Raw genomic sequence first — 23,280 nt, forward strand, 5'->3', positions numbered from 1 at the left:
GGACAACAAGTCAAGGATGGATCTCACGATGAAAGGTACGTTAATGCGTTTGCTATTAATACATTAATGGTACTAACTAATGGGCATCTGGTTGGATGTGGCTGGTTTGCTCAATAAGGGCAAAGCTTGAAAGGAGGAGCTTGGTCAGGCCGCTTTGGAAAATGGGCAGAGAACGTGTTGATATAAACACTTTAAGAGAAGCTAGCTTTTTCGGGAGGAGTGAGGGCAGGTATGGCTCTCCTACCGCACAGCTGTCCAGTGTAAGAACCACCATGAGGGGGATATTGGGCATCTACTTAACCCCCCTACAGCTATCCTGTCGCCCAGGGTTAATGGGCGATGTTTCCCTTGAATGGATGTCCTAGACGGGTACAATCATGGTAGACCTCAAAGAGTGTGTACCTCTCTTTGGAGAGGTTTTAGTGGGAGTGACTGCCCATCAGCGCGCACCCTCAGCTGCCGCCACGCCCTCAGCTGGTGCCTGCCTACTGGCTGATCCTGCCCGGCAAACCAGGTGTTGAATCCATAAGACATTAGTAAGGTTTCCCCTACCAATAAACCAGTGACCACTGGTCAGACAGTCACAAAAGAAAATACACACACACACACACACTTCTTCTGTGGCTTTGCAATATGACATCTTTATTTGAAAATTCTCAGTAGAATATGGCAGAAATAGTATACTTACAAGAAGGAAAGCCAATGTCGCATTATAATGGTTTTTACCATTTCCATTCCTTTAACAGAGATAGGAGTAAAAGCTACTTGGTGCTATGAAGAGAGGAGAATCTGCAGAGCCCAGCGTACAACTTGTCAGGATTTGGATAAAATAATCATCCAAGATGGGACAGAGAAACATCAACACAATGTTGGTGTTGAAGGGGAAGTAAGGAAAACCCAGAAGAGGTTAAAAGGATGCTCAGAAGGAATGAAATGCAACAACGTTGCAGGTACTTTGAAGAAATCTCCATAACGTCCAGGATGAAGAGGTCCCATTAATGCTACCACAAAGAAATTCATTAAAGAGGCAAGTAAATAGAATTCAAAGCAGACGTCAACCTCCAAACCCAACTTCATCGCACGGAATTGAAATTTCAGAAGAGTATAAAGTGACCACACGCAGAGAACCATTTCTTATGCACAATTCCCGTGCTCAAGATGATAAAAGAATTCTTATTTACACAACTTTGACAATATTCGATATTTGAGTGCCAGTTCCACGTTATTCAGTGATGGCATCTTCAAGATGGCAACCAACACAGTTCCCTCAGTTATTTCCTGTGCACAGTGTGGAATTGGGTTATACTATATCATTAATTTAGGCACTAACAATGAAAAGGCGAGAAGATACATATTTGAGAAAGTACTTATATTTACACGGGAAAGAAATCTTGACACTAACCCTTCATTGTGCATGATGGTTTTTTTTTTTATTGAAATATGGTTGATTGACAATGTTGTGTTAGTTTCAGGTGTGTAGCACAGTGATTCATTTACACACACGCACACATTGTTATACAGCAGAAACTAACACAACATTGTAAATAAACTCCAGTGAAGATGTTAAAAAAATAAAATAGATAACCAACAAGGACCTACTTTATAGCACAGGGAACCATACTCAATATTTTGTAATAACCTATAAGGGAAAATCATCTGAAAAAATACATGCATGAGGGGTTTTGAGATTGCAAATGTGAATGCGATTTGACTACTCCTACCAAATGCACAAGTAAAAGGATGCTTGTTTCACTCTTCACCATCACTCTGGCAAAAAATATCTTCTTTGGGTCTAACACACGAGTACATGAGAATGGAAACTAACACCCAGAAGTGTGCATCTAAGTTGTTTGGACTTCCATTTGTACCTTCAGAAGATGTAAGTGAAACTTTTGAGTACATTGTGGAGAATGCAGAAGAAAATTTAGGTGACCTAGTGGATTATGTTGAGAGGATATGTGTTCATAGAAGGCATGGAAGAGGCAGAAGAAGATCAGAAGCTCCAAGATTTCTACCAGAAACTAGGAATGTTCATACATCAGTACTGAGCAACAGGACAAACAATGCACTGGAAATCTGGCATACCACATTTCAGAAGCTGGTGGTAGTACATCATCCTTCATTTGGAGATGTACTGAAGTGTTACAAGGTGAACAGCAAAGCAATGAACGATTTATATCACCCAGGTTCTTGGTGGTCGCACTCAAATATGGCCACTAACTTCACGGTAATACAGACAAAATCAAATTCACGTAACTAAAACTCTTCACAAATGAAACAAACGCAAAGCCAATAATCAGGTGGGTATATACTTAAGAGCAATTGCTTATCAATTTAAGAGTAACCTTGCTGAACTTCATGATGAGGAAGAACAAGAATGAATGTGAAATCCAAACTTCCTCTCCAATTACAATAAAAATAATGTAAATAAAATTTTAACAAAGTTAAATGTTTGTATTATTTAATGAATCATGGGCCAACTGTCTCAATGGACATTTTAGCCAGGACCAGGTGTCCTGCAAGGGGTTCGTTTAGCCCTCTCAAAAGAATAATCAATGCTAGAGATCAGTGTAACTGCCTTTTCCTTGCATTAAGGTAAGTTCAATACCCTATTGGAAGCACAGGTGAAATCTTCTAACTAACGTATTATGAAAATGTGGTCAACAACGAGCTTTACTGGTGTGGAAATGATATAAAAATGGCAATTTTTGAGGTTGTACTAAATTCATAGGAAAACAGCTGTGAAAATCCCCTCCCCAAAAACATTTGGGGTAAAAACTAGGTGAATAGACCTGGATGTGCTCCTGCAAGAGAAATGATGGGATTTTCTTCGTTCTCTAGTTACTTTCTTGGCACCATCATAGGCTCATTGGTACACTTAGCTTTGAAGTCTCCAAGCACTAGTTCAGTAAAAAAGAGCTTTGTGACTCCAAGGCAGACAGAACCATTTTTCAATCGCAGAAGCACTTAATTCTTTCTCACTTTAAGTGTGAAAGCCATTTGGGCGATAGCCCAGGCAGGGTATTGCAGACCGGGAGTGAAAAACTCTTGGCCTCTAAGAAGAAACAGTAAGGGAAAAAAATTCAGTTACCATTTAGGAGACCAAGAAAAAAAAATATTGCATTTAGAAAAAAATTGCTTTTGGCAACTGTGTTTAAGACTCAAATTTGGAAGTTAAACATGGGAAAATGTTATAAACGAGTTGCACCATATTTGTCTATCACTCTCTTTTTGAAGTGGCAATCTGGGTGACAGGCAAGTATGAACACATCTCTATTCTGGTAAGGCTTGCTGAGAAATGCAAGTTACAGAATGAAGCCTGCCTGTTGGGCTGCTGCTTATAAATGGAAGGAGTCTGGCTCTGCTGTAGAGTGGGAGCTCCGGTTTGATTTTTTTGCATGTGTGTGAAGGCAGCTAGTGTGTGTTTGATAGGACAGCTCAGCTGTCGTGAGCTGGCAAGTAGGGACAGAAGGGGAAAAGGGGCCCAGCAAATAGCCATTCTTTGAATGTTCTCCTTGATGAGTCGGGCTGTTTCCTGTACCAGGAATCCTCGTGCTTGGCTTACGATGCTGGGGCTGGCTGGAGTGTCACAGAGGAGGCCCAGGGAGTTCTGGAGTGTCACAGGCCTTCGCAGATGCACATAGCCGTTGGGCGACAACTCGTCTTCCAAGATGATGGGCATGTACTTCCTCTTCCTTATTTTTTGCTGGTGGTAATCATTTTATGAGATGATGGGCCTATAGAAATTTTGAGAGAATTAAATTATGGGATGTTCATATTCAGGTAGGAATATATATCATTAAAAAAGAAACAATATCTGCTGAGTAGGTTGCTGCATTTATAACATTTAATTCCTGCAGTAACATAGATATGCAGGTGGCGTCAGCCCAACTTAAATGCGTTGAAATGGAGGTTCAGGGAAGTGAAGGGATTGGCCCAAAGTCTAAAACCAGTAAGTGGCGTGATCAGTCTACCCAACTTGACCTCGACAGCCCGTGATCAGTTGCTTCACCTCTTCCCCATGACGAAAGCGCACCTGTGGGCTGCACCCAGAGCCCTGTTATCCTAGGAGACCAGTGTGCCTTTGCCTTGTAACCTGGGATGCCTTAGGTCTTCACACCTCTACAGAGGAGCAGTGGGAGCTCAGTGGCCGGCCACTCCCTGGCAGTTCTGTCCAGAGACCACATAGTTCCACACCAGACCTCCTTTTTAGAGGGGATTATAAGCCACTTGTCAACATTCTTTTTTTTTTTTCAGGCTGAGCAAAAAGCCCTTAGTCATTCTTCTGGGACTGTTGTCATCCAGCTGTCATCTGGGCCCTCGGAGCACAAAGTTTGTGCTGCTCACCTGGCCATATTTCTTACAGCAACATCTGTGTTCCTTTCTCTTTCCTTCCCTAGCACCTGGTTCAATTTAGATGAATATACTACTGTTTTCTTATGCTTAATGTCTATATAAGCCAAAACCATCTTGATTAGCTGATGCAATCATAGGGATGTCTTGAAGCGAATGCATACTCAATGATTTTTACACTTCTATCAGTTTGGTAATAAATTCCTCACCAACCTGTTCACAAAAAAAATGTGTCCTGCGGTATCGGAGCTCTGCAGTGTCCTTCAGCAGAGACCTTACAAGAGCTCCACTGGGTCGGCCTGGTTGAACACGCCCGGGCACTGGATCCTGAAAGTTGGTCCAAGGATAAGTCCATGTTCCTGATGAGGCTTTCACTAAATCTTGGCAACAAGTGAATGAACAAACAGACAAATTAATAAATAAATACAAAAATAAGTTTTTAAAAATGAATCAATTTAAAGAAATCGTCTTTAATCTAAGTATATGTTCTTCATGATTGTGTGTATATGTATTAGAAATGTCTTTTTCCTGAATTGATGGAAATCACAGATTGTTGATGTCAATTTTCAGTGGCCTATTTTACCCTTCCCCTTTGGCAAATGGTCAATTCCATATAGATTCCTAAAATTACCTCCACCAAAAAACTTCCTACTGTTCTCTGAAATCCTAAATCTGGGAACCAGTAATGCCAAATATGATGTCTGTGTCTCCACCATCCTACACCTGCCTCCCTCAGAAACTCCATCAGTGGAGAGCTTCTAAGAGGGTGAAAGCAGAAGGAATTGGGAAGAAGAAAATAATCCCATTTGCTATAGATAGAGAAACAAGAAAAGGAAATATATATTTACATATTTATATATTTAAATGATGTCATATAATTATATAAGGTATATATGTACATATTTATATGTATTTGTTTATGGAAGCTCTTTGAATGTAGGTGAGCTGACAGTTTTTCATTGTGTGCTCTTGAGCCTTGGGGTATTTTTGACTGAGACTGTTAAGGACAGAAGCTTTAATTTCTTGTGGGGTGTGAGAGGGAGCTTTCGATTCTTTCTCATCTGTTTTCTTTTAGTCGTTTTCCTTCTCTTCTTTCCCCCTTCCTCTCAGTACTGAGCTTGCACCAGACAAAAGGGGTCCTTCCCTGCCCTCACACTTTAGAGGGCCCTGCTTATCACAAAGAGACATAAATGAACTCATTCAAGAGCACGTGAGCATCTCTGTCTCTTGGGACCCAGTGGTCAGTGCTGGGACCACCTAAACACCCACCCTCAGAACGAACACCGTTCAGGCTCCAGAGAATTACTTCTCATTCCTTGCCCTTTGTTCTTAAGATAAAAAAGGTGACTCCATCCAAAGGCCATGAAGTCTTACAGCTGTACTACTGCTACTTACATCAGAAACAAGCACTACTTTGGAGTGTGGGAAAAGATTTGGGCGGCAGAAGCTCTTAGGTAAGAGAAAAGACAAATTAATTAACTTGTCATATAATTTCTCTCTGATAGCATGAATGTGATGGAGTCTCGTGTGATCAAATATCATTTCCCAGTACTGCTGAGCATCCACTTTCTTATTTCTCTTTGTGGTTCCAGAGGTATTTACACATTAGAGCAGTGTTCAGAGCACTGGTATGTGGAGTATGAGGAACATTTTCTAAAATTAAATACTCCCAATTACTACTAGTCTGTATAGATGTGGGTCTAGCTACAATGTGAGAAGTGTTAACATTATTACATGGCTCTAGACATTGCTTTAAAAGGTGGTGAAAACCATGATATGACAATTTATATGTTGAAACTAAAATATTCTGTAATTTTTTGTGGTAACAATAATCTATTATACACACCCAAATAAAATGTTTGCTCATGATATATAAAGGAATTTTATTAAAAACTCCCATTACTACTGCCCTAGCAGAGTGAATGTTCTCTACATAGAAATTAATAATTAAAAAATTATCTTAGAACTATAATATTTCAAGAAATGTGTCTATTTTAGCATTACTGTCAAGAGAACATAAAACATATGAAAGTGTTGATTGTAATGTAATTAGTGTTTTGCTGAAACAAAGGCAAGAAAAACAAATTTTACGGAACATATCTGTGAATTAATGAGAGAGATCTTGTCAAACATCACTAGCCCATCAAGAAAACACTCAGACGTGCACAATATAATTAAATCCAGTCATCTTTGAGAGTTTGTTGACTTTCCTTCATACGAAAACCATAGTTTTAAACAAAGTTTTTCATTCTATCGTTGTGAATATGTATTTGTCAAGGAAGGGTGTGCACTACGTATCATTGAACACTTTAACTTGTTTTAAGTCTCTTCATTATTTAGATCTATGCCTGTGGGTTTCCATTTGAACTCTTGGCACATTTTGTCTTGATTCCCCTCATTCTCTCTTCTTTTTCTCTCTCCTCCCTTTGATACACCTTTATTTCTCTCTCTTATTCCTCTCTTCTCTCCTCTTTGGCTTTATAAGTCTTACTGCATCATCTCAAGTGCTTAATAAATGCAATTTTTGTTTATTTTTACAGAATCAAATCAAATCCATCTCTGAGGCTCCCTCTCTCCCAAACGGCAAGAAAATCCAATCTCAGCCATGACGGAGAGGGGCATGAGGGTGGAATTCTCCTCCTCTTTCTCTTTCTCTAGGGCCATGTAGCAAATTGATTTTAGTTTTAAAGGGAAATTTCAGATTTGGGTCTAGGCTATCCATTCAACTCACCAGAAAAGCAATGGAGACAAGGACTCAAGGTTGTACTACTGGCCAGGAATGAAGTCAGTGCACTTGGTTGCTGCATTCCCTGAGGTGTGTCTCTTGGAATTTGGTGTTGTCTTCAAGCTCCTGGATCTGCCTCTCTCCAACATCTGCCTGCTGTCCCATATATACTAAAATACAGACAGAATTAAACATGCTTAAAGGTGAGTTCCTTCTTTCTTTTATTCACATATTCATTCAACAAATATTTGTTGAGAGCCTTCTAATTGCCAGGCATTGTACTAGGTGCTAGGTGTGTATTAGTGAATAAAATAGACATGATATTGCCTTATGGAATTTGTAGTTCAATAGGGGAGATATTCAGTAAACAAGAAAACAAATAAGTATGTACACAGAGAAAGACTAGGAAGTTGGAAGAACCTAAAATGTGGTTGTACAAAGAGTTGAAGGAATTAGGAAGGTTTGGCCTTCTCCATGGAAGGCTCAGAAGAACTTCTTTAACAACTACATAAATTTTAAAGAATTTCACATGAAAAAGTACTTTCTTTCATCAATTCTAAGCAGCTGAGCTAGCATCAAAAGCTGGAAGCTTTAGTAAGATCCATGTTGGATGGACAGAATGCAGAATTTTTTGAGCTGTGAAAGAATGGAATAGGCTGCTTGGAGCAGGAGGGGAGTGGGTCAGGTCAGGAGTTCTCTTGATTAAAAGGAGCCACAGTTACTACTCAGTAATAAAGAGGAGTAGACATGCAACAACATGTATGAATCTCAGAAACATTACGCTAAGTGAAAGAAGCCTTACACAAAAGACTATATGTTGTATGATTCCATTTATTTGAAATTCTAGATTAGGCAAAACTAATCTATAGCAGATACCCAGAACAATGATTGCCGGGGAGGAGAGCAGGGCAGTGAGGGCTAAGATTAATGAGGAAGGGGTATGAGGGAACTTTCTGGGATAATGGACACGTTCTCTATTTTGATAGAGATTTGGCTTACATAGGATATATGCGTTGTCAACATTCATCCAATGGTTCATCTAATATTTGTACATTTCACTGTATACATATTTCATCTAGAAATAAATAAGGCAGGAAGACAGAAAGTCAAAGGGAAAGAAAAAGGAAGAAAGAAAGAAAAAGAGACAAATATTGAACTTTAGTTAATCATACACATGCTGGAGTTTTACGGGTGTCTGCACTGATGTCTGTAATTTACTTTGAAATACATGAGAAAGTAAGATGGACTGATGAATGGATATATAGATAGAAATGCAATAAGGCAGATGTAATCAAATGTTAACAATTGTAGAATCTAGGTAGTGAGTATATGGGGATTCATTGTACAATTCTTTAGCTTTCTTGATGTTTCAATTTTTTCCTAATTAAATGTTAAGGAAAAAATACTCACAATTCATTGAAGATTTACTACAACCTATTAGTCACCGTGCTATACATTTTTGATGTATTACCTCAAATACTGAACAGAACAATTTGTGGTAGATATTATATTTTGTTTTGTTGTCAATTACTAAATATGTAAATTTAATAACTGACAACAATATGTAAATTGTAAATCAGAAAACTGGGGCTAAGAAAAGTTATAACTTGCCCAGGGCCATATGATTAAGTGGCAGGCCTATCTTCAAAGTCTGCGCCTGTGCTATCCAATATGGTGCCCACTGGTCACACGTGGCTCTTGAGTACCTGGAATGTGGCCAGTGCGACTGAATAACTGAATTTATAATTTTATTTAATTTTAAGCTGAAAAAATTAAATTCAGTTATTAGAAAACTCACTTCAGTTTCAAGTATGTTTGAAGGTATTTTTTCAAACGTAGTATTTATGAATTCTAAATACTTACTAAATATTCCCAATGAAAAATAAACACATTTTGAAGACTTATTGTGAAAAAAAATGTAAACTATCTCATTCATAATTTTTATATTGATAAAATGTTGAAATGATAATATTTTGGATGCATGGGTTAAATTTATAAATATTAAAATTAGTTTTTACTTTAAAAACTTTGAACATTACATATGTGACTCATATTTCTATTGGACAGAGTTGGCATATACTCTTACCAGTGTACCCCAGCATGTATAATATTCATATCAAGGCTAGGGGATGCAAATTACCAGGAGTGGGGGTGGAGTGGTGTAAGGTGGGGTGGATGTGCACCAACTCACTAAGACCCTTTGTAACTATGAGATCCTGTGAAATTTTATGTAGCACTTACTATGAACCAGGGACTATTTTCAAGTCTTGACATTTATGCATTCAAGGATATGTAATCCTTACCACAATTCTATGAGGTAAATTATCCCCATTTTACAGATGAGGAAACTGAGGCACAGGAGTACATACACAGATATTTAGTTGCAGCTAAATCAAAAGTAAAGGAACCACTGCCATTAATATACACTCAGAATTTAAAACTTACCCTTTCAGAACTTTCTTTAAATGGCTTCGATTTAGATTCAATCTCTCAGACTCTGGAGAACATTTTCCTCCAAGGACGCTGGCCCCTTTTCCGTGCACAAGCAGCTCTTTGAATTGTGCATCCCTTCCCAGAATTCTAAGGCATTTATTCACACAATGTGGATCAAACTAGGTAATTGGCCAACAGGAGTACACTATAGCTGAGCAAATGGGTATTAGAGGGGTCCCATTTGAGAATTCGTCATTTTCTTTCAGGAGAAAGGGCAGTTTAATCTCTCTAAAAGCCTGCCACATCCTGTGATAATTGACTTAGCAATGGAATTGCCTTGCAGAAATCTTCTGCATTTCTGTGGCGGTGATGCTGACAGAAGTCTTGAGGAGGCCCAGGAACTGCTGGGTTGTTCTTCCTAAGTATTCGCAGAAGGAGTGAAGGTGACTACTGCATTCAGAGGCAGTTAATTTCCTAAGTGCAAGGCTTTATTCATTTTGAAGAGAACTTGGATCGGCTGGTGTTCCAGAAACTGCAACAAAGAAACTCAGGTGAGTTGTCAAAAAGTTACTTGAGCAGCTTGCACTGTTGGTTCTCAGTACCAGAGATCAAGCCTTTCTCCTCTTTTATGAGTATGCCTTAAAATTCGGGTTAGTACCAATGCCAGTTATAATCCATGTCTACTTCCAGAAGGCATTGCCTGCTATGGTTATGAGACCCAGCATGTGCAGGCTGTTAATGCATTGGCAAAGTTCTCAAACAGTAAAAGAGGAAGCTCTAACAGTTCAGGAGAATGTCACCCTAGTGCCAGTCCTCGAGAGGGTAGAAGGCGATAACATGGGAAAGTCTTGGACCATTGCTTCTTAAAGTGTGGTTCTGACCAGCAGCGTCGGCATCACCAGGAAGCTTTGTGGAAATGCAAACTGACAGACCTACCGAATCAGCATCTCTGGGATCGGTGATCAAGAATATGCATTTAAAAAAGAAAAAAAAAAAGGATATGCATTTTAACAATACCCCTAAACCAGTGCTTCTCAAACTATCTATGGCAAAAGACAAGTTCTGTTTTAGTTTTTTTAATTTGCTGCTAACTCATTCTTTGGTAAAACATCCTGTTCAATGAGGCGAATTCAGTCATCATTCCCTGGGCTGTTGCAGCAATGTCCTTTGCTACAGAAGTTTTAAACACTTACTCTCAGCTTGTAGACCTTTCTTTTTGGAGACTGGTAACAATGAGTTCATGGGATGCACCGGTCCATGGGCCACACTTATCTAAGTAGCACTTATCTAAGCCCTAGCTCTCCGGTACACCAGCCTTCCTCAGCCCAGAATGATCACTGTTGCTGCCTGGAACTCATGCATCTTTGCCATGGAACACCAGTAAGCCTCACAGAGAACAAAAACATGGAGATGAGAGTTAATCAGGAACCACCCCTTCTATCTAGTTTGGTCACACAGTTACTATACAGACTTTCAAATAACCATTTCAGCTGAACTAGTCAGGCAAAGTTTGGTCATGGATGGATCGCCTTCTTATGTTGTTGCATTAAGGTGGTAAATTGCAAAGATTTGCTTTTCATGTAGTATTATTGCTGTGGTTCATGAAACTCACAGTTGCCATGAGTCTGTAGATATTATGGAGCAAAGTAAATTTCTTTTTGTATCTCTCTTCCAGTACGGCTGAATTTCTAATTTTCTACTGAAAGGCTGGGTTACAGAATTTGGCTGGTCAGATGACATTTGGAGTTCATCAAATTCTAATTGATGAATAAACACAGGGAGAATGTTTCTCTCCTGGACTTGATTATAGAGTTGTCACTATCATATGACATTGAGGTGTTATAAAAATGTTGCTTTAATCTGTACTCTATTTGGTTGTCCTCATCCCATAGCCACATCTCTTAAAATTTTGTTAAAATACATTAGGGCTTATTACATCCCTTGTTTATATTAGGGATTCGGTAACAGAAGGTGTCAATGATGTAAACATTACATAAAAGTAAAGGCTTCAGAGATGAAAACAGTGCTTAATGGAGCTGCTTTGCCAGTGGGAAATGAATTCTGATATTATCCAGAACCAGTTCTTACCCTGAGATGCTCCCCACTTACAAAGAGTGTCAAACAGCCTTTTAGCAACCTTCCAAAAAAAATCTAGATTGTTTACACGAAAGTGTTTCAAACTCTTCATCTGCTATAAATTGTGTACAGCCAAGTGGGTGCATTAGGATTTATACTGAATCTCTTTATCTGGTAAGGTAAAAGAAATGTTTATAATTTCCCTGAAATGTATTTGCTTTTCCCATGGCTTTAGATAATGCTCCTAAAAGGAGCCATTTATGAAACAGTTGGTTAACCTACAACACAAAGAGTAGCATAAGCCCTTTGGTATTTTCTAAGTCCAAAAATGAATAATTGTGCCTTTTTCAATTATTTGACCTCTTCTATATGAAGGGCCCTGGCTTGTGAAGTTTATCTGGTGGTTAGGAATACCTGTGGCAAATCATTTTGAATGGTTTCTCACCTTGGTTTCTTGAATCCACATGTGATGAAAGTATGCCCTAAAGAAAATGCAAACGAAAATCACAATAAGATACTATCTTACACCCACCAGAGGGGCCAAGCAAGAAAAGGCTGACAATAGCAAGTGCTGACGAGGACATGAGGCAGAGAGAACTCTCATACAAGCTTGTGGCAGTGTGAATTGGTACAACCGCTTTGGAAAACAATTTGACCCTATGTAGTAAAGTAGAGCATGTGAATACTCTACAACTCAGCATTTCTGTTCCTAGGTGTACACCCTACAGAGATTCCTTTATACGTGCATTAGGCTATATACAAGACTATTCTTATTAATATAGTTTCTAATGGCAAAAATTCCCAATAGGAAACTCAGGTGGCCATCTAATAGGAGAAGGGATAAATTCATATTGTTACATTCATGCAACTGCAGCAAAGTGAATAAAATATAACCACATGTGTCAGCAAAGATGAATCTTAAAAACATAAAATTAGATAAAAAAGCAAGTTCCAGGAACATACATACAATAAGATTTCATTTGAATAAAGTTAAATAATGTGCAAAACTAAGCAGTATACATGTGAGATAAAATGATTAAGAAATGCAAATGAATTTAACAGAAAATAAGATAATTGTCATCTTTTGGGGGTGAAGGAGGAACAATCAATGGAGGAGAGTCACAGTGGGATCTGGAGGTGCTAGTCATGTTCTGTTGCTGAAGCTGGGTGGTAGTTACGTGGGTAGTTACGTACCACCCATTTAAAAAAATCAGATAGGTGTGGTGTATGTTACAATTTGCAAGCATGAATTTTTTCATGACAAAAGTAAATGGAAAAAGAGTATGTCCTAAAAAGAAACTATGGGGCTTCCCTGGTGGCACAGTGGTTGAGAGTCCGCCTGCCGATGCAGGGGACGCGGGTTCGTGCCCTGGTCCGCGAGGATCCCACATGCCGCGGAGCGGCTGGGCCCGTGAGCCATGGTCGCTGGGCCTGTGCGTCCGGAGCCTGTGCTCCGCAACGGGAGAGGCCGCAGCAGTGAGAGGCCCGCGTACCGCAAAAAAAAAAAAAAAAGAAAAAAAAGAAACTATGAGACCTCTATCTATTGGGTCCCATTAGGTTATTCTGGGTAACAAACCATCTCCAACTGGCTTAATGAAGCAAAGTTTATTTTTCTCTCATGGCTACATGTCCAATGAGAGTCATCAGGGGCCTCTGATTATTGTGGTAACTGAGGGACACTGGCTGACACAGTTTCTATGGAAAAGAGCCTCTAGGACTACTGCCTGTGGGAAAAAATTATCACCAGATCGTCACCGAGGGGAGGAGGGGAAGGAGAAGGGACAGGACAAGTCAAGCACTGGCTCCTCAAATTGCTCCCTGGAAATGGTAGGTCACTTCCACTCACATTTTATTGACCAGGTTAAGCCCTGCTAACATCAAAGGTGTTAGGGAAGTGCAATCTTACTCTGTCTCTGGAAAGAGAACCTTAATATTTGTGAACAGACCTGATGCCCATAATGACTTCCATACAACCACAGCTAAATGCTGAGTTCACTGCTGCTTCTCCTCCCAAGTTCCAGAAGAATACACATTTGGGCTTATCTGCCACTACAACTCTAATAAGGATTCAACACTTTGGGAAGGCTTCTTTCTTGATGGTCTTGGGAGAGAATCCCTTCTGAAGATAGGACACTCTTATTCCAAACAAAAGTCATACCCTTGGAGTAAAATCCTCTTATCAGGATAAAGTTTCATAGGTCTTCTCTGTATCTGGGGAGGTAGAAGGCAAAGATACTCAGTGTTCCACTTCCCAGAACTGGGAAAAGGCAGTGAGGGTGGGTAGGAAATGGCTGGCGGGGATACCAACAGATACCTAAGCCTATTTGAAAACACAGCATCCAGTAGTTGCAAATTCACGGCCAAGATCTACCCCTCCTTCCGTGTCAGAGTGCCAGTGCCTCATGTGCGTTGGACATAACTGCATCCAGCCAATCAGGGGAGTGAGCAACTACATGCCAACCATCTGACCTGGGTGGTGCAGCCAGCCTTCAGTGTCTTCTCCCCAGGGGTGAGGCAGAGGCTGGCTCTTTGCTCTCCAGTCCCATTCCTTGGCCAAGACACACTGGAAGACTATGTTTCCCAGCCTCCTTGGCAGTTAGGTTTGGGTCATGGGGTCTGGGTTCTGGACACTGGAACATGGTGGACATGATGTGATATACAGACCTGACCATTAAACAGCAGCACAACATCCCTTGTTTTGGGCCAAATGCCGAGGAACCACTCTAAGGAACCGACTAGATGGTAGGAGCCTGTGTCCTCCAACCACCTCATTGAAGCCTGGCCACTAAAAACTCAGTCAGAAGATGATGTGAGCAAGAAATAAGCCTTTATTTTGCGACACCAGTGAGATCTGGGGGCTGTCAGTTTCATCAGCTAGTGTTACTTTACCGTAAATAACATAAGGGATCACAGCCCCTTTCTTCAAAGCTACTGCTGGCGAAGAACTCTGCTGGGCTGAACTCAGATAATTATCTGGGACAAGTCCTCCTGTCATATAAGAGGGGCTTGCCATCTTTTCTTACTAACCTCAAAATGGATAGGCAAGCCAGGCTTTGCCCATGTGTTGGGTGATCATTGAGTTGGTATTATAATTAGAACACATATAAATGCTTCAACTGACAAAAAAATTCCAGTCCCACTTAGGCATTCTGGTTGTCTGGGATTTTGAACATTGGATTACCTCTGCAGATGATATAAGAGCTGGATAATTTTAGCAGAAGGTGTGATATGATTTGAGATGATATAATTCTATAAATGTCTAGACAGGCTGCTTTATATGCTTTAGGGTCAATTGGGAACAATAAGCCCATTTGGATGAAGGAGGATACAGGCTCTAAATGCTATATTATGTTATGTGGAATATGGAGAGAGAAATGCCCAGAGGGGAAAAGTCTGGAGTCCAAACTAGATGAGCAGACAAAAATGGTGGTCACGAAGGGAGTTATCTAGTGAATTGGTTTTTTGGCAGTGAGAAAAGAAGATAAAATGCAGATGTAGTCACAGTGATGGGAGCTATAGAGTGACACTTTTGTGCCCATGATGGAGATGGAGTGGCCCTAAGTGTGTTTACTATTCCTTACAGAAGGGGAAGAATAAGTTTGTGCTTGGTCCAGGACACACAGTGACCGTGAGAAAGCTATAATGGCTGGGTGACCTCTCAAGAAGAGTTAGTGACACATCAGCTGAAGCATTTGAAGTGCTTGGCCCTTATCACATGGAGCCTTGAATTCTTGCTTCTTGTATGCACGTCCAAGAAGCAGCCTGGTCACTGGTTGACTCATGAGTTAGAAATCTAAACCTAAATGTTGATTCCATGACTTGTTATAGGTGTCACCCTGAGTAAATTCTATCACCCTTTGGAGCTATGACGTCCACATCTATAAAATGAGGATGCCATAGAAATTTTGTGAGATGCAAAGGACAAAACATGTGAAAACAACTACAGCAGTGCCTGGCATATTACCAGCATTCAGTCATATTTGCTCCCTTAATTCTTTCCTCTATTTGATAGTAAGTTCCTTCGGGGAAGGATCAGGGCACATTCATGCTGCATTGCCCCAGGGGCTTGGAACACTGTCTGGAACACTGGAGATGCTTGATAAATGTTTATTAAATGTGAAAATGAAAGGGCTAGGGTGAGACTCTTAGATGCTGGTAAATAGTGACCTTTTCCCCTTTATGAAATATCCCTTAAGATGGATATGTTAAGGAGGCCTTAGTTTCAGCAGCATTTAACAGAGACCTGAATGACAGTGGCTGAAAAGATAAAAGTTGACTTCTCTCTCATGTAAAAGCCTTAACAGGCAGTGCAAGGCTGGTGTAGTGGCTCCATTGGGTGTCCCGGTGGCCTTTGACCTCGTTGTCCACGATGGAGAAAAGGCAGTAAGAGATGGTACACTGCCACTGCCTTTAATGACACAGCCAGGAATCTCTCCTCTCTCACCTCTCATTACCAGAAGTTGTAGCTACAACAGTGACTGGGAATGGAATTTTTATCCTAAGCGTCCAAGTGACTTGCAATTACTTGGAAAGGGAGAGTAGATATTGGAAAACAACATGAAGTTCCTTCCATAGTCTTTCTTCTATAATGCAATACTTTTTGAAAAAATGGAATGATTGCTGGTCTCCTGTGCTGGACCACGAGGATGGCAGCCACTTCCCAGTGATAGAGCAGAGAAAGTCTAGAAGCATCCTGATTCCCAGATAATTGAGGAGCCTCCAGAGAGTTTTGAATTGCCTGTTTATGTGTGAGAAATAAATTGCTTTCTTGAAACCCATATTATTTTGGACCTTTGCTATTCACAACTGTATATATATTTTAAATAATGCATAGGGCTGGCGTGCAGGTGGGTCTTTGTGGCTCTGTGTGACATGAAGGGACTTTAGCCCTTCTTCCCATGAGGGAGCGAGTGGTTCCTTTCTCTTCTGACTCGGCAGCTACAGTGACTGGCAGGAAACCACTCTTCTCTCCATCCAGCTGTGACTTCATTCTATTAGACTAAAATTGAAATCAGGGGTGAGTTAATGTACCGAATTGTACACTAGTAGCCGCCAGTTTATCCTCTTCTCACTTACAGGGTCTGTACATGTGTTTTATACTAGCAGTGCAAATTGTACAAGACTTAAAAAAAAAAATCAAGCCAATCAGAGGTAATAAGATTATAAAACACAGTCCTGCCTCGCTGTAGGAAATCTCAGTGTGTGAAAATTCAGATATATTTAAAGTGATAATGCCTCTACAATAAGATTGATCTCATTCCAAAATAATTTACTGAACACCTAATAATTTACTGAATACCTAAATACTTTTAGTGACACTTCCTTACACATTTATAATACTGCGTCCAAATTACTTCAAATTTTCACCTAATCTGTCTGTTACACAAAGTGGGATACATGGGCTCAAAGACCCATCCTGGGTCTGAATAAAATAGATGGAATTTTATCAATACAGCATCGTGTTTTCTGCTTTGATATTAACAGACTGTATTAATAACCAAAGAAATAGTAAAGAAATATTTTCTTTTTTTAAACTTTTTCTTTTTTGGCTGCCTTGGGTCTTTGTTGCTGTGTGTGGGCTTTTTCTAGTTGCGGTGAGCAGGAGTTACTCTTCGTTGCGGTGCACGGGCTTCTCATTGCCATGGCTCCTTTGCTTGTGGAGCATGGGCTCTAAGTGTGTGGGCTTCAGTAGCTATGGAACTCGGGCTCAGTAGTTGTGGCATGCGGGGTCTAGGGAACAGGTTCAGTAGTCGTGGTGCACGGGCTTAGATGCTCCTCGGCATGTGGTATCTTCCCGGACCAGGGCTCGAACCCGTGTCCCTGCATTGGCAGGCGGATTCTTAACCACTGCGCCACCAGACAAGTCCCCAAGAAATAGTTTCTAAAGAAATAATAAAGTAATGAAAATGGTGTTCCAGTTTGCACAAGATCAAGCCTTCCTCATTTCTTCCTGCTATGTTTTACCACAGTTTTGACACATCTTTTTTTCTCACATTTTAGAATTCATACCTTGTGTACTTTATACCTTGTACATTTTTAATGTCATTTAAAAAAAAAATCTCAAGTCTAGGCATTTTCCCTTCTTACACTGTAGCTATGATACCATAGAAGGTTGTAACTAAAATAATTATGATCCCTTAAGGCAAGACCTCCAGCTTATGAAGTAGGCCAGTCTTCATACCTAACAGCTTTAATCTCTAATAATACAGATAAATAGAAAAAGTGTCTACAAGGAGAAGCCAGCCTCTCGTCTGGGCTATCTTTTCATTGTGAGTTCTTTAAAAAAACAAACAAAACAAAACAAAACAACCCCCCCCCAAAAAAAAACCTACTTTAATGATCTATTCCCTTGCTTTTCTTTAAAAGAAATCTTCTGTATTTGAATATGGCATATTTCATGAGTCTCTAAGTCTATGCAGACTCATTTCCATGAGTCTATGCAGAAGTCCACTTTTTGGGAGAAGTCAAATAACTCATCAGCTTTGCAGCTTTCGTCCCATTTGCAACTCATGCTGCTATTTTGCGGGGGAGGAAAGGCCTTAGCAAATGTCTGCGTTCCCACACCAGGCAAGAAAACCAACGTCTGCAAAGAGTGTTGAGTACCATCTCTACTGGATCATGCCAGGACAAGTGGACCATTCAGAACCACTATTGGAGTCCAAGTTCAGGTGTATTATCTTCTCTTCCATTCCAGAGAGCATCTTCTCCAGATAGGCAGGGGTTAGAAAATCTTTTATCAGTACTCTGATAAATGCAAGTTTATAGAAAGAAATTCAATTAGCAGAGGAAAATCATAACATAGATAAAGTGATGTATGAATATACAAACAACTTTTACATCTGTAGGCTCTTTTCTGCCCAGAATATCTGCTCTACAGCCCATTCTTCTCACTCTCTGCCTCTGGGAAGCAGGAGGCTCCCTTACCAGGGCTGCCTCATCCAAGGCTGGTTTACACTCCCAACCCTGACCTGGCCAGAGTCCTCTGAGACTTCTCCAAGACTCCAGTGGACGTCTGCCTTGGGGCTTTTGCTTGCCTGGTTTCTGGCTTCCCCATGTTTGTTGCTGAACTACAGTGCCCTCCAGTTGGAGGAAAGAAGGAGAGAAAACTCTCTCAGATCCACTTCTGAAGTCTTGCTTTGCTTTTTCTTCTTGCCACCATGTTGCTGGCCCATCTCCGGCCTCCATCTATCTACACGCCAGACAAAGAAGACACGAGAAAAATTCAAGCAGCTCCTCTCCATGCTTCGTAAATGATCAGCAGAACTCCACCTAACCACAGACCAGGTGTTTCCGGCTCGCATTTTTCTGCCTGACAGACCCCTGCAAAGGATCTGGTAATCACTTTCTGTTCTGCCTTTTGTTTAGTTCCTGCATGAACCATAGACACCCTTGGGGTGGAGGACAGTGGAGTGGAATGGAGAGAGCTTTGAACTTGAAGCCAGTCGTTTTAGTCCTCCTGGTTTGCAAGCTTAGTGTCTGTGTGATCTTCAGATGTCATTTAACTCCCTTGAGACTCAGTTTCATCTGTAAAATGGGTATACACATGTCCCCCTGATGAGTCAGCAGGAGCCGACAGAAACCCCTTCCCTAGCGGCTCCCCCTCAGACTTAGCCTCCGTATAGTTTTTAAAAGAGTCACCACACGTGTTCTACTTAATAGCTAGAAGCTGGACCACTTAAGAAAGCAGTAATAGAAATTAGTATCAAAATCTAGAGATTTTCTAATAATGTGCAGTTGTGAAGTTTAGCTGCATTAATTGACAGAAGAGAGCTGGGGGAGCCTGCCGCGTGGTGGAAGCTTCAGGAGGCTGGTTCTCCTCTGGTTTCCCTTAGAGCAGTCCTCTGCGGAGCCCGATGGTCACATCTCCATCTCCAGATTCCAGGCGTAAGTCCCAAGGAAATCAGGGAAGAGGGGTGCAAAGTATCCTATCCCCATGCAGGACATTCGGAACTTCGGGCTTTCCTTCCTAGAGCGAGCAGTGATACATAGTTCCTGCAAACATAAAGGATATAGCTAAATCCTACCGACTTAATTCTGTCTAGGCTGACCCCCGCCCCGCAAGGTGTGTGAGTGAATCCACGCGAGACTTCTCGAGACCTCTGGTGTCTCTTTACGGGTCGCGAGCTAGGCCACGGAGCATGCGCACGCAGGGACCGTGTCTGCCGGGCTGTGGTCCTTGGAGTTGCCTGCCAACTACACTGTGGTTGAGACCGCAACGGCTCAGAGCGGTGGCTGTGGCTGTGAGGTGAGGCCGAAGCTGTTACCGGAGAGGGTCCTCTCTTTAGAAAGGCTTCCCGTTTCTCTCAGTGTGTGGTTTTGGTTGGCTGCAAAGAAGTGGAAATCAGATTCTGGTCAGCCTCCATCGCCCCGTGTGGCTCAGGCCGGGCAGTCTGCTGGGTATTAATTCTGCATCTAAGTCTGCCACGGAGAGATTGATGGCTGACCTTTTATTCATTCATCCCGCGTGCATGCGTACTGAGCCCTTATTATGTGCCATGTATTGTTTTCTAAGCGCTCTGCTGGTCTTATTTTTTCCCCGCAGCACCGCTGTGAGGTGGGTACCAATTTTAACCCCACTGCACAAAGGAAGAAACTGAGGCAGAGGGAGGTGAAGCTGTCTTCGTGCCCTTCTATTATTAGGAATCGTTTTAGTTTTACAGTTATTTACTTGAAGGTGGCAATTTCCAGAGAGTGTTTCCTAAATGATCTGGCCTGAACTATTTGCTAGCTAAGCAATTAAGTGTTTGTTTCAGACAATGACAGACGAACCAGACGGGGCCAGGGAGAGCCCTGTGGGGAGGTATCACTGATATTAGACCCTTCCATGCCATGGAGCAGGTGGCCTGGGTAACCGCGTTTATAGGGGACACCTGTAGTTTTCGGATCTTTAATCAGTCTCTGACCTTAGGACTGTGGTTCTATAAAACATCTCACATTTCCTTCCAAAGCAAAGGCATCAACCTGTACCCCTTCTCAGCTGACTCTTTAAAGGGGTTTCGATAACCCCTGCAGATTCCAAATTGCATATTGTATCTTCTGTCATGGTTACCTTAAAACAAATAAGGAGAGATTAAGAATGGAATTAAATATCTAAAATTACTCCATTGGCAATGAGGAATAATTTGGGCAGGATGGTAGCAGCTCTCACACTGCGTCTGAGATCCAGTCCTGCCCTTGGAACTCAGTAGAATCTGGTGTGAGGTTTGACTGCAAATGTGACTGAAATAGGAGACCCAGAGCCAGGCTCCAGCTGAACTGGGACTGTATTATCAAAGCATCAAGGATACTGTGTGATACATAATGATAAACTGGGCTTATTGGGGGATTGTTGGCAGACAGTATTGGAAAATTGAAGTAAAGTGAAAGGATGTGGAGGGCAAGTGAAATTGATTAAGGCAAGTGGTTCACAATTTAGGCTGTTAATTCCAGGTGCTGTCACCACATTCTTTTTTCTAGGAGCTGGCATATACCGTGGTGGTCGGTGGAGCACCACCAGGAAAGTAGGCGGAACGGCACTGGACTAGCCCATTATGAGCCAAAGAAATGCTTAGTTATGCATGACAACCAACCGCTTTAAGGGTGGAGAAGGAGCAGGGCCCGATGCTCTGCTCTATTCTTACCCCATGACCTAGTGACAATACATTATGTGTTTCCATCCCCCGCCCCCCCAGTGCTGTGGTCTTCAGGAATTCTGTCCATTTGGCCTCTTAGGATGGGTTAGTCCAGTGCAGGTTGGAAGTGCTGGTATTTCAGGTATTCTCTGGCAGTCTGACAAGCTCTTCCATCTTGCTTCCCTCTCTCCCCAATCTCTTGACATCCTTTATACACTTTAGTGTGCATCTCAGAGGCTGCTTTGTCTCTAAGGCTTCCCCAACATTCTGTTTCCTCCTATCTTGAGCTGGTTTTAACCTTTCTCTCCTTTGTGCTTCCTGTATTATAGCATGCACCAAAGACTATCTTGTATTTATCTTTATTATTTCTGTTCCTGTCTTAACCCTTACCGAAAGTTCCCTGAGGGTAGGTTTCATGTTTTCTTTATCATAGCCGCCTCCGTATCACTTTGCACAGTGCCTTGTACAAAGCAGATGCTTAATAACTTCTTGTTGAATTGTAGTAGTTTAAAAACCTCCAAAAAACGCTAAGATTTGTGTGGCAGGTGAAGGCAGCAGCAGGTGAGCGCCCCCAGGGAGGGGAGACATTTGCAGATCCAAGTGTTTCTGCACCAAGCCAGTCCTGAGCGCTTTCCTCCCTTAGCAACTTATCTTTCTCATTTTCCCCCACTACCCAGTGGTCTCTTTGTCCTTGCTTTCTCAGAGATTAAATGGCCTTATTTTTCGGTGGCATGCTCTAAAGATCTCACTAGCATCTCCTTTGCTTTTTGGAGAGCCTGGTTTGTCGGCAGAGGGGAGGACCTCTCTGGTTCCCAGTAGGGATGTTGTGCTCCTCTCTGTTAACCTTAGTCTGGAGTAGGGAGGCCAACTCCTTCTCAGCCCGTGAGGGCGCCTCCCATCTGACCACCAGGCTTGGACTGGTGTGGCCTGAGGACATCCTGGGATAATGTAACCAACAAGTTACCTTTAATATCAGCTGCTCAAGGAGCAGCCTCACCAGCCCCAAGGCAAAGCTTGCCATTGCCGTTTTAAAAATAATAATCCCTAATCATTTTTGTATATCTTAAGCTCAGGGCCTAATAGTTCAAAAATGGAAGATGAATACAAAGATTTTTCTTCTGCTCTTACTCTGTTCTAATTTTTTTTTTTTTGGTGGGGGGCATTTGTTTTAAAACCTAGGGGATATTCTATACCTGTGATGGCCCCCAGCTGAATAAAGTATTAGACAGTCTCTAGATCTTGATACCAATTTCCGTCTCTACTTTCTCAAGACAGCCTGGCTTTTAGCTATTTAACAGAATTCTTGTGATAGATAAAGTCTTATAAAAATACATGGAGACAAAATATGAGGGCCTGGGCAAGGGATTTGTCCTCAGCTCCTGGCAACTCAGCTGGGATATCTGGGTAGGGAAGACACGTAAGAAGAGAGGACTTTGCAAGCAGGTGGCTGGAGTGGCCACATCTCATTCAGTCCATGTGGTCAGTAAAAACTTGGAAGGAGGCATGAAATGTCGCCTAGCCCTTCTAGTATACCTTGTCTACTTTAGATTCCAATGTTCTTTGATTCCTGACAATTCTCATCTTCTACAGTCTCTGGTCACGACCAGGACCTAGTGACTGAAGGCAGAAGAATTTCACCTATTCCCAAGTGTGGGCAAGACACTGGAAAAAGTGTGCATCAATCATCAAGAGTCCAAATGCAGCTTCAACAGCATGTGACTGGTGAGTTTAACAAGCCTCACTTTTGACATAAACAAAACACAGCATTATAGTGTTTCACCCATCTTACCTTTAAGCTTGATGCAGTGGATTAATTTTCCCCTGCCCTGGGATGTCAGCTCTGGCAGATCTTATACTTTTGCCTCCAGTCTTATAGAAAAGATACTCCAAGGTCCCTTTAGGTTGCAAACACAATCTCAATTCAGTAATTAGAATGTCATGGCAAAGACGTTAATCAAAACTTGGAACGTGACAGCATTCAGTAGTTTGCCTTCCTTCAGCTCTGACCTGCTTCAGGGGTGGTCCTCCAGTCTTCACTCCTCCCCTGCCCCTCCCTGGTCACCCCGCCCTCTCTGCACACTT

At 41.5% G+C, this 23,280-nt stretch overlaps 1 long non-coding RNA gene across 1 annotated transcript; it reads left to right on the plus strand.

Moving 5' to 3' along the window:
* The first annotated feature begins 5,327 nt into the window (after window positions 1-5,327).
* On the plus strand, window positions 5,328-23,023 carry LOC307188410. Its single transcript, XR_013828929.1, has 5 exons — window positions 5,328-5,807; window positions 6,894-7,281; window positions 9,855-10,062; window positions 18,788-18,921; window positions 22,789-23,023. It is a non-coding gene; the product is annotated as an uncharacterized lncRNA (long non-coding RNA).
* Window positions 23,024-23,280: the final 257 nt, after the last annotated feature.

This window comes from Stenella coeruleoalba, assembly GCF_951394435.1.
Source record: "Stenella coeruleoalba genome assembly, chromosome: 7".
Lineage (NCBI taxonomy): Eukaryota > Metazoa > Chordata > Mammalia > Artiodactyla > Delphinidae > Stenella > Stenella coeruleoalba.